An 11721-nucleotide genomic window follows, 5' to 3' on the forward strand; every position below is an offset into this window, starting at 1 on the left:
TATATATATATATATATATATATATATATATATGTTTCCTGACAGTTAAAAAATAATCGTCTCTTTCTCTGTCTTTTCAACTTGAGCCATTTTAAGATCTATGCAGCCGATTTTAGCCATGTTATTACGCTAAACGCATTTCATTCTTGGAATGAGTCATATTTCCAGCAAAACAATTTTTTTAATGTTTTGCTGGGGAAAAAAAGACCAATTAGGTCAATCAAAAATTAAAGACTGAGTAAAAAGAAGAAAAAAAAAACGGCTGTAGAGTGAAAACTGTTGGTGAAATGGGTAAAATTGGGAGACCTTGTCCATTTCTAACCTAAAAAAAAAAGTATTCTCCATTATTTTTGGCACATTCTCTAATAGTCTTAAATAGAGTTATGTTTTTTTGCAGTTTCAAAGTAAAAATAATTTCTGCTTAAGACATTTAGACATTTCTTTTTACCATCCTCTTTACATTTAACTCGGGTTTAACTCTTCACAGATCCAGTTGTTTGAAACTTTTCAGTAAGGGAGCTGGTTTTAACGTTCTCTCGTCTTTCCAATTCTAAATGGTGATTAAACTAATAGACTCTGCGTAATGTTATATTTACACCAAAGAGATACAGGAATTAATCCAGACGTAATTTGTGTCATGTAAATATTAGCCGGTAGAATGATCAGCGTCAACAGTTATGACCTTGTACAATTCGAAATGGCAGAAAGTTGACTTCATATCAGCTTCATAAAATCCGACTATGAAAAGGAACTTTCCAATTTCTGATGTTTTATTATCCCACTGCTAAATTATTTATTTACTACCCCTTTAGTAGGTTTCGACAGTACATCCAGAATGTTAATTTTTATTATTTTAAAACAAACTTTGAGTCTCCTCGCCGGTGAAGCTATAACGCCGTCTTTTTGCGTTTCTTCGTAACCCTTCATCCACATTCGTCCTCAGGATTCTGTAGCTATAAATCCCAGCCCAAAAATTAGCTAAAAACCTGTCGGATCGCAAACACGAATGAATCACTCAAAGCGTTTCACCGATGGACGATATATACATCTGGCATCAGCTCCTTCCATTTCCATGATTAAAAAAAGTTGCATTCCCAAATGTAAAATAAACGGTCATTCCTCGCTGACCTCCTGTCTCACTCGAACGTTATCGACCTTTCACGGTCCTGGCAGCCTTCGGTGGCGTCTGCCTTGACGTTCAGAGGTTCCTCTGTTTGAGGGCGACGCCTCTTTATAGCCGTCACACACTTCACTATGAGCATCCTTCAATAAATTGGCTGCCCTCCCGTCAGCTGTAATGACATTTACAGTGACCACTCAAGCATGCGCGTGCATGTGTGTGTGTGTAGGTAGCATGGCTTTGTAGAAACAGGGGCTTTGTCTTAAAATATTTATCACCCATCAGTCTATCCCGACATCTGGGAACATATTTTCAGCAGTTCTTGACCTTTCAGGCTGGTAGAGACACCAAGAGCCCATTGTTGTCCGTTCTGGTGTGCTGAGGGTAAAGGTATTGTATCTTCCTCCCTTTATTGTTACTTGACATTTAGATGTTCTCTTCTGGGAAGGCAAGTCATCAGTGGCCTCCATGTTTAATGTGAGTGTATGAGCAAATGGGGAGATATGCTTTTCCTTTTAGAAAATAAAAAAAAAAACGAAGTCCCTGAAGATGCAGTTGAAGCAGCAATATTTTTGCAGCTACTTTGTTTTAAGGGTTCATAATCGCAAGGTTTCTGGTTGGTGGAATATGTGGCTAAAAAGTGTTTGATGAGGAGATGATCAAACACTATGATCTAATAGTGTGAAGTGCATAAGTATACACTGCAAAAAAAAATGTTACCAAGTATGTTTTGTCTGGTTTCTAGTGCAAATGTCTTAGTACACTTGGAAAAAGGCAAATCTAACTTACAAGTAGCTTTTCAGCAAATTGTAGGAGTTTGTTGTAAGTCAGTTGTTACTTATTACTGATTAAAAATGTATTGATTCCACTGGCAGATCTTTTGACTTGTAACAAGACATTTTTCCCATGTTATAAGTGAAAGAAATCTGCCAGTGGAAGCAATAAATGCCTTATGACGAGTAACTTGTGCACTGTTTTAAAAAGCAATTTTAGACAATTATTTTTTATTTTGTTACATCTGGCAAGTTTACATTATGTTATTCCTTTGTTTAGTCATTGTGATGACTTGTTTTTAATTGATACTAACGATGTGTTGTTTTCATCTTAGCTTCAGGTGGGTTTTTTTCAAGTCAGAACCAAAGCAGGAGTCGTTCAAAGTCTTATGTGGACAAGCTGATCACGGGATGTTCCATTTTTTTAAATTACGTCATAGTGATATTAACAGATGTAGGTACTGCTAAGTAGTCTAAGTGTTTGTAATTTTGCTACGGTGATTGAACTCCAATTAACGGTGGTTTGTTTCGTAGGAGGAGCTTCCAGTATAACTGTAAAGTTAGCACAGCGCTAGCGGTAATGCTCACCTAATAGTTTTTCCCCACCGCCAATAAAACTCAAGAAGAAGCAGCAGCACAGCACTGGAGCTGGAAGTAGAGCTCCTTAACCATAGGTCTAACACTGTGTCTGTCATTTGATAGGAACTTAGTTTGATTAATTAGGTGATTTCATTTTCTAAAAAGAAAAAGAAACAAAGTTCTCCTGTAGAGTCAAAATTTAGCAAAACCATAATAAGCTACCTCACAGATTTCTTACACGCATTTTGTCATTTATTGAACAAACATCATTTCTTTTAAATGTCTGTTAAAAAAAAAAAAAAAAAGCCCTGCTCCCCCGCAAAGTGATTACCCATCGTCAATACCTTACTCAACGAGTCAAGATGATAGAGGTTGATGAAGTAAGTCCATGAAACCTGTAGAGCAGTTTTCTTTTATGGGGCCATTAACATAATGCTAGTCATTAATATGGAAGCCTCTGAGGCGCATGCAAGCACTAATAAATCAAAAAGTGACCTTGAGAGATGGGATAAAGAGACTTGCTCCCCTGATGTACTTCACAGGGTCTGAGCTGCTACCTGTCGCTTTATATATTATTTGGATGCCACGCACATTTTGCTGGCCTACATGGAAACCGTCTTCTGGGATTCATTTCTCCTGGACTTCATTCTGAACATTTATTAGTCCACCGAGGCTCAGATATTAAAGTTTGTCCTCACTGATATAAGCATGCATTAACTTTTTATTTGTTTATTTATTATTTACAGAATGATAAAGTTTTTTTTGTGTCACGTTTCCGTTTCCAAAATGTGCCCGACTGGTCCAGGTTTTGTGGTTTTGTGGTTGCTAATGAAGAAACTGCAGAACATGTTGTAAATAATCCATAAACGTTGTTTCCTTCCAGGATCGGCTAAAACCCACTTGGGTTTCTTCCTGCTACACCAGTGAACTTCATTTCAGCAGTCGCTCACAGAAAAGTAGCTGCTCTTGCCGTCTCCTACAACGGGGAGTCTAAGAAGTTTAACAACAATAAAAGCAACATTTAACAGAAATTAATAAAGACTCTCCGCCCACGTGGCTCTCTCTGAGCACAGCCTCCCACTGCAGCTCCAGAAACGTAGCCGACATTCTCTTTAACTTGCTCTAGGAATGTATCGAGGCAACGCATTAATTCATCAAAGATATGATATGCAAGAAGGGAATATTCCCTCATAATGCTGACGGGGAGGATTTTATCACTTACGCAGCCACAAAGTCAGCAATCTCTTTCTACCAGCTTTCATTTCTGGGTCTCATCAGCGTTTCATCTTTGGGGGTTCCTCATTGTAAACAGCATTTATAAAACACCCACTGATTGTAATTAAACGATTTTATCTCACGGCCAGTTTTATTGTGTGAGAACATTTTACACAGTCAGGTTTCCATCAGTTTTCTCTGTTCTTATAGGTGCCAGATAAATATTCACTGTTTACAAGTCAAGTTTCTCCGACGGCTGACATTTCATGTCTAAAAAAAAAAAAAAAAAGTATTGCTACTGGTTATGCCTTCAAATCAAAAACACGTGAACATTTGACGTTTTTATTTTATAAAAATATTTGACTCAAACTAAAATGTTGGCAAGTCAAACAGCATCTCAAATGGATCTTTATTTAGTCTTTTGTAGGTTTCAAGGTTTTATTTTGTTTGTTTTTTTTTACAAATAAATGTATATTTTTTAAAGAAAATTGACAGGAAGACTTTAAACCAGTTAGTGTCGCCTTTCTGAATCACTTAATCAGAAGGTGCTTTTGTTTTGAAGAGCAATATTCACATTTTCACTTTAAAAAAAAAAAAAAAAAGAAAAAAAAAAATAAATTAAAAAACGCAGACAGTGGAAAAAGACGTAGTTTAAAATTAATCTAAAGCCAACAGTTGGGCAGCAGAAGTTAAATATTTTGCCTTCAACAACTGCCATTTGCAGTTTCTCATTCCCTGCTGATTTTTTAAAATTTCCCCGACCTTTACAAAATGACTCGCAAATGGGAGAGTTATTCATTCTCTTGTTTGTACTCGCGCTCGCCTCTTCCCCAAAATTATCATTTGACCTTCAGTGCTTTCTGATTTCTTCACAGCAGCTCAGGGGGGTCATGCTGCCACTGACGAGCACAAAATCTAGACTAAGAAATCTACCTATCTATCTATATCTGCAATAGCTAAATTTAAAAAATAAAGCCGTGCTGCTCTAACAAAATGCACGATTTTTAAGGATCTGTATTTACTTGGATGCATGGCCATTTTCATCACTGCCTTGTTTGCGAGCTGGTTTTCTGTCTCATAGAGATTTTGGGGGGTTTATGTCCCACTTTTGTTTCAACAAGCTGTTAGTAACTTCACCAGACATTAAATCCAGCTGGCATGTTCGCAGATCCAATCGACATTGCGACCGCGATAGCTTTGTGTAACCGGTGAGAACGTTTTACTATTTTTATGTTAGGAAATCAGCTGGATTTTGTCCGTTGCAGACTGTGGTTGCGCAAACTTTACATATAAACTGAACCTTTTGCCTCCTCACCGTTGGGTTTGCACAGGTGCGGTCTCTCCGTCCCTCGCAGAAACATTCAAATGTGTGGAGCAGACCGAGCAAGCGGCAATCACAGACCAGCAGATCAGGGTGGATTATCTACCTCGCCGTTTAAATCCGCGCCAATCGTTAAACAAACACAGATGATGAGAACCAGCTTATGGTTTAGAAACGGATCAGGAGGTTCTGCACACACCGTGAGCTTCCTAACTGGAGCTTAAAACACCAAAGTCCTTCAGGAAACGGACAACTGGTCAAATTATGCCTCCGAGTTTTGCCTTGAATACAAAGCAGCACACGCATTACGCACAACAGGTTGGTTTTGTATGGAATAAATTTGAACATGAACCTGTTTTTCCTCTTGTTTCTTTTTTTTATGGGAATTGAAGGTTTAAATTGACATTAAGCTCAATGCTGTGCAACTTCTGCCTTGATCCAGGATGCACTGGGGTTGGTGTGGATGGCTTTTCGGTGGCGTTCCTTTGTTCTAAAAGTGAAAGAAAACCTGATTTTTCACAGCAGCTTACGTCTCATTCTGGCTCCAGTGCTGGATCCGTTTTACAACCTGATTCCGCCTCGGTGCAAAATCACACCTGATGCAGAACAAAAGAGGGAAACGTTTAAACTGGGAGGTGATGTTTGAAATGAGTTGGTGTACAGTGGAAATTTGAGCTAATTTTCTGAAGCGTTTTTGCTTGTATTAGACCAGCCTTCGTGGGATTCAGCAAGTCCCAGGCTTTGATTCAACAATCTAATGTCCAAAACCAGAAGATTCACCTGTTTTTGGAGATTTTACATGTTTTCCTGCCCTCTGTCGCCGGTATATCCCCGACTCCGATAGGCGGTAAACAGAGAGCACCTCTAGAAGCGCTAAATTCCTCTGTGGATGCACACATACATGTGCCCACAGATGGATGAACGCAGGCAGCAAGCACACATCTACCCAGCAACTGTCTGGGACGGCTCCCCCCGTCTCCCCCCACTCCGTTCTTGCTCTTCCTGTAATATCCTTTGAGCCCGTTGTATCTGCACCCACTGGAATCGTGCAATAACAGCCTGTCAAAGCTTTTTGTGCCAAGAAACATTTGCATATTCAAATGTGTTGACGAGTGAATCTCGGCGTGGATGATTTTCTAATGTGCATATTCACATGGTGGATTTGTGTTCATGCTCTGAGCTGTTAATGAACGCATCAGACTCATTTTTTTCCCCTTTTTTTTTTTTTTTTTATTCTGCCAGATCCTCGCAGTAAACTAAGAGTTTGCCTGTGTTTGTGAGCGCCACCTGCGCGTTTATTGTGTTTGTGCATGCGTGTGAATTCCCTCATACCTATGCACAAACACATTTCTGATTTATGGCCCATTTATTCCCCGCCGAGCGACACAATCGGCCTACAAATAAAAGATAATGGTACCAAAGTAAACACCGAGCGCGCCGAGACCCATCCAGCGCCGCAACTTTATCACATCAAACGCGCAGATGTAGAGATTTCCTTTGAGCGTGTCTGGGATCAGATCAGCCCTGAACATTTTTTATGCTTCTCTGACAGTTGGAGCAGTTTAAACAAATATAGTGTAATTCTTATGATTCGCGTTAACTTTTCACATTTAAAAAGAAAAGCTGTTCCAGTCTCCAGTGATGCATTTGATTACAAGCTAAGCACCACTTTGAGTACCAAGTGGATGAGAAGATAATGGCTTGGTTAGGCGGCTGCTGGTCAGCTGCTGCCATGGAACCATGGAAATGTTGTAATTAGCAACCTCTTATTTCTTAATGCTTAAGACTACAAAAGATGTCGCTCTAAAAAGGTTACACAGTTAACTACAAAAACATGGTGTGCATTCGCACTGGCCCTGTTTAGTCCACTTTTATCAAACGCTGGTTCGTTTGCCTGGAAAGTCCGGTTGGGGAGATGTGAAAGCAAAAAAGTGAACTTTGGTCCACACCAAGCAATCTAGAAACCGCTCCAAAAGGAGGAAGCAGATTATAGTGCAGGGCATTCTGGGTAAATACAGCTAAAACAGCTGAGACAGTCTTAGGGTAGCAGAAGAAATGGCTTGTGGGTTTTTTTTAATCAAAGACAAAGGAGAAATCCTACAACCGCTAAAATCTGATGCTACTCCGTTTACATTTTGTGACGGGGGAAGTTGTGCTCACGTCTTCTTCTGAGGTTGTCGTGTCGTTTCCTTCAGTGACGAGGGGCCGAACAGGTTTTTCAAGGGGCTTGGTTCGTTTGAACACAGTCTTGATTGGTTGGAACCTTAGAGAAAACAAAGCTCCGACGGGTAAAAAACAAAAAAGGTTTTTGTCATTTTTAATGTGACAGAGCTTTTGTAAATATCAAGTGTGTGTGTGTGTGCTCACAAGAGGGGCCAAGCGTAGTTTGGATTTCCGTTTCCTAGAACAAATCCAGCCCTGGTTGTGTTCATCCGTCGTCTATTACGTGTCTACTGACCCGTGTTGAAATTCGTGTCCATCCTGCACAGCTGAGCTTCCTCACAGCAGCAGTTTGTTACAGCAAGTAAGGAACAGAAATCACCTGTTTGCCTACGTTAACACCAACAGTACTCAGTTTAGCATAGTGTCTGCTTTGTGCTCTTCAGTTGTGTAATGATAAATATTATATTATAAAAATATTTATTCTAATGTCACCTTTTATATACAGGTAAAATTTTACAGCATAAAAAATGTTCAAAAGGCAGACAGAAAAAAAAACCTTCTTACTTGAATTTAAATCCAGTTGTACAAAAACATTTATTATGTTTTGCTGCCAATCAAATGTTAAAAATTGATTAGAGATTATAAATTTGACCATTAACATACAAACATACACCACTAATTTTAGACGATTCAGATTTCTCTGTGAAGGCTACAATTAACTCAGCTGTTAGCATTATCTGCATGGCTAGAGTAACTGTACACAGTAGACTCATTGCATCTTTCCTACAATAAGTTCAGCCTTATACCTCAACTCTCAAGTTTCCCCCATGCACACATTTCCAAAATCAGCATTTTCCAGGACAGACTGACAGCTCAGAAGGATAAAGGCTTTTGATAAAGGCGTTTTCTGCTGATGTCTCAGTCAGCAGATCTATGTGCCATTGTAGAAAATGTTTCTTCCTAAAAATCTTTTTTATACCTTTTTGTTCTTCTCTGTTCATCTTTCAACACCCCTCTGACCCTGAACATGGCTAACTTTGAGATCTACCTCAGTAACATCTTCCACACTGAAGAGTGCCATGATCATTAATGTGTTATTACTCAGCTTTATTGTGTTTACCGATTTTAATTTTTATGCGGTAAAAGTCAGGTCACCACAGCTGCCGGTATTTTACAGTAGATTAGAAATTTCCTTTTTTTTTTTCTTTTTTTTTACAGTGACATAAGTTTTGAGTTTGTGACCACCGTGTTTGTGCTTAGTCAGTCAAGTAGAAACTCTGCCAATTCAGATTATACCTCATACATTTATACTTTATAGCTATTTATGACATCTAATAAAGTTGACGATCTAAATATCAAACCCCACGTTTACCAAAATGTCAGACATGCATTCCAACAGGTGAACTCCGGCCTGCCCTACATTATCCATCTCCCTGTGCCGTTCTGTGGATAAAGCTGTTCAACACAAGTGGGTCAAGATTATTAACAGAAATAACCGAAACCAACAGCACTGTGAGTTTTGAGCACTGGTACTCAGTCATCTTACACTCTTTGCTTTAATCTGTAGTTTGTCTGCCTGAACCGAAAAACAGCAACACATTTTTAAAAATCAAGCAACACTCATGATATGTTGAGCGGCTGACGTAACAAAACACACAAACCGGCTGCTGAAGTTGTCGGTAAAAACGCCGGTGGACTTTACGTCGATCCTTTCAGAGCAATTTCCTCATGGCGTGTATGGAGATTATATAGACTCATTCATAAGTAAACACGGAAATATCTATATTACTAAAGATGAAAGCAGTGGGCCTGTGAAAAACTCTAAGTGGCGAGTCATTACACGGTAATGGTAATTTCAATACTTTCATTAGCAGTCGCATGCACTTACACTCACCCACAGAAAATAATGCTCAGTCATGCCAGAACACATTACAGCTTCCAGGAAATTTATGATCGGTGCACGGTCGCCCTGCTTCAACCCCGAATCCTTACATCAGAAGTTGCCCGTGTGCCTCGGGGGAGTCTTGGCTTTTCTTCCCAAATATGTGGTTTACATTCTCACAATGCAAACAACCCACAAACATAATTCATATGAATATAATACAAGAAGTGCCTCTAATTGGAGTGTGTGATGTGACTCGTAGCTGTTTTGAATTATTGACTGGAGCTGAAGGTGCTCAGTTCATCATTAGCACAGCCTTCAGTCGTCACTGACACCAAATGAGACACTCAGTATTACGGAGGCAACGCCTGTGTTAGCAGAGTGTGTTTTAGACACAAGATAAAGAAAATCAGCAGTTTAACCGTGCAAACACTGCTATGAATTAGTCTTTCACAATGATGGGTAATGACCTTTGACCTAGGGGTTGTGGTGCTGTATATAATGGAGCTTGTTTTTAGTGGTTCTGCATAAGATTTTAAAAATGCTCTATTGTCAAAATTAAAAATTGTTCAGATCAGATCAAGGATTACTTATTAGTTAAATAAAACAGAGTTTATCATACAGAGTTTATCCAAAAATCAAATGTACATCTTTCTTTCAATGACTGTTGCAGTCTTGAAACGATTAAATCTCATTAACAGAAACGTTTCCAGGCACACCTGATGAGAGGAAAGGATATGAAAGCAGCAGTTTCTACAGTAAGCCCCATACTCAAACTAAAAGAAATGGAAGGTTTCTGAACTTATTTAGCACTTTTTTAGCAAAACAGACAACTGGATGTTCATTCACTTAGTCACACATTATAACATTTATATGCGCATCCTGAAGCAACGTGAGGCCTTTCATAGGAGCACACTGACATTGATCCATCAATTAAAGATCAGTATGGATCAGTTGCATATGCTGAACAGAGCATGTGTTTTAATAAAGCACGGTGATGGCTTAGTGATACTCTGGGGTTTTTAAGCTTCCTCTGGCACCATAAACCTGCAGCATGTGGAGGACAGCATGGATTTAATGAAAATGGCGAGGAGGAAGCTGAAGCCTGGGTATCATTTGGCTTCGCAACACAGAGTGTGATCATTAACTCATCTCCCCATTAAGGTTCGCCATCAGAGTCAACGGCCTCACACTCTTTTGAGAAATTGAAAAATGTATTTGGACCCTAGAAACCCAATAATGCTAATGAACTGGCGGCCTTCCCCATGAAGAGTGGGCTAAGGTTCCCAAGGAGATGAATCAAGTTTACGGCAGGCCGTAGCACCAAAAAGTGAGCTCTACTAATTACTTAAGTTGCTTTCAATGAAGGAGTTAAATCAAACTGAGACTGTGGTGGTCATAAAATGAGGCATTTTGTGTTGAAGTTGGAAAACCCACTTATCACACCAGTTGTGCAGAGCTTTTTAAATTACTCCTACTTGATTTGTTTGTCGCAAATAACAGCTTTTATTATTAATTGGCCATAAGCCAAATTCACAGTGGGAGTTGAATCATTAAGGTGCAACTTCCCAGTGTTGTTTATTTCAAACACTTCCTCGTGACCTTATGACCTCCCTTACTGTCACATAAATTAAATACAACCTCCTCCAAGTCTTCAGGGTCAGAGTAATTTTACAATATATGCCCTTAATTAGCATGTTTAAATAAAAAAGCTTTTTTTTTTGAAGAGTAACCCTCAAATCTGTCATCAATGTTCAATGACTAAATGTTTTGTTTATTTTGATTTTTTTTTTTTTTATTAATTATCACAAGAACATGCTAAAAACCAACATCCCAGCCTAACAACGCAACAGTCTGGCACATGTTTGATGACCAACAGCTGAAAGATGGTTGTCAATGTCAGCCAAGGTCCACTTTGCTCATGTTAAGATCAGAACATAACATACAAGGAGGATGTACCGGCTCTATTAATAATTGGCTTATGTCTCTCTGGATATTGTACATGTGATGCAATGCACTGGATTACGCACACAGGCCTGCGTCAAACTGATCGATACCCATGTGGTTTTACATGGAAGACCTTGACTTGCATTGATTTTACCAGGTTCCACTCAGAATACATTATGAAGACGGAGAAAACACCTCAAAGAATCCCACTGTGCGATAAAAAGACAATCGGTGCCGAAGGTCATTGGACACGGCGCTAAATCTCCAGCAAACCTGGGTTGGTTGGTGTTTTTATTTGCCGATGCTTCTCGTCGCTGCTGGCTTTAACAAAGTTAGAGATGTTTTTATTGTTTTTTTCTGTAATTTACCTAATAAATTAAACTAATTCAATGTGTTATTGCAGCTACAGTAATGTTGGTTTTTTGAGAAGTAGCTGTTGTTGATACGTTGAATTCACTTAATAATAATAATACCATTGATGCAATCAGTTGTCCACTGTCGCCGTGTGCTTGATTGGGCTGCTGTAAAATGAATGGCCCAATACAATTCTTTAGACTTTATAGATAGATAACTTGTTACATTGTATAACCAACTGATATTGATCGAACTGTATTATGATTAGAATTAAGTTCCACTCCAACTAATTGGATCTGAATCAAGACTTACGACTGGATTTTACTGGAATGATCAGAACAGAATTTGGATGTAATTGGATTCTCTG

The sequence above is a fragment of the Poecilia latipinna genome, unplaced genomic scaffold (genome assembly GCF_001443285.1).
Source record: "Poecilia latipinna isolate Pla-1442-1.1 unplaced genomic scaffold, P_latipinna-1.0 Scaffold712, whole genome shotgun sequence".
Taxonomy (NCBI): Eukaryota; Metazoa; Chordata; class Actinopteri; order Cyprinodontiformes; family Poeciliidae; genus Poecilia; species Poecilia latipinna.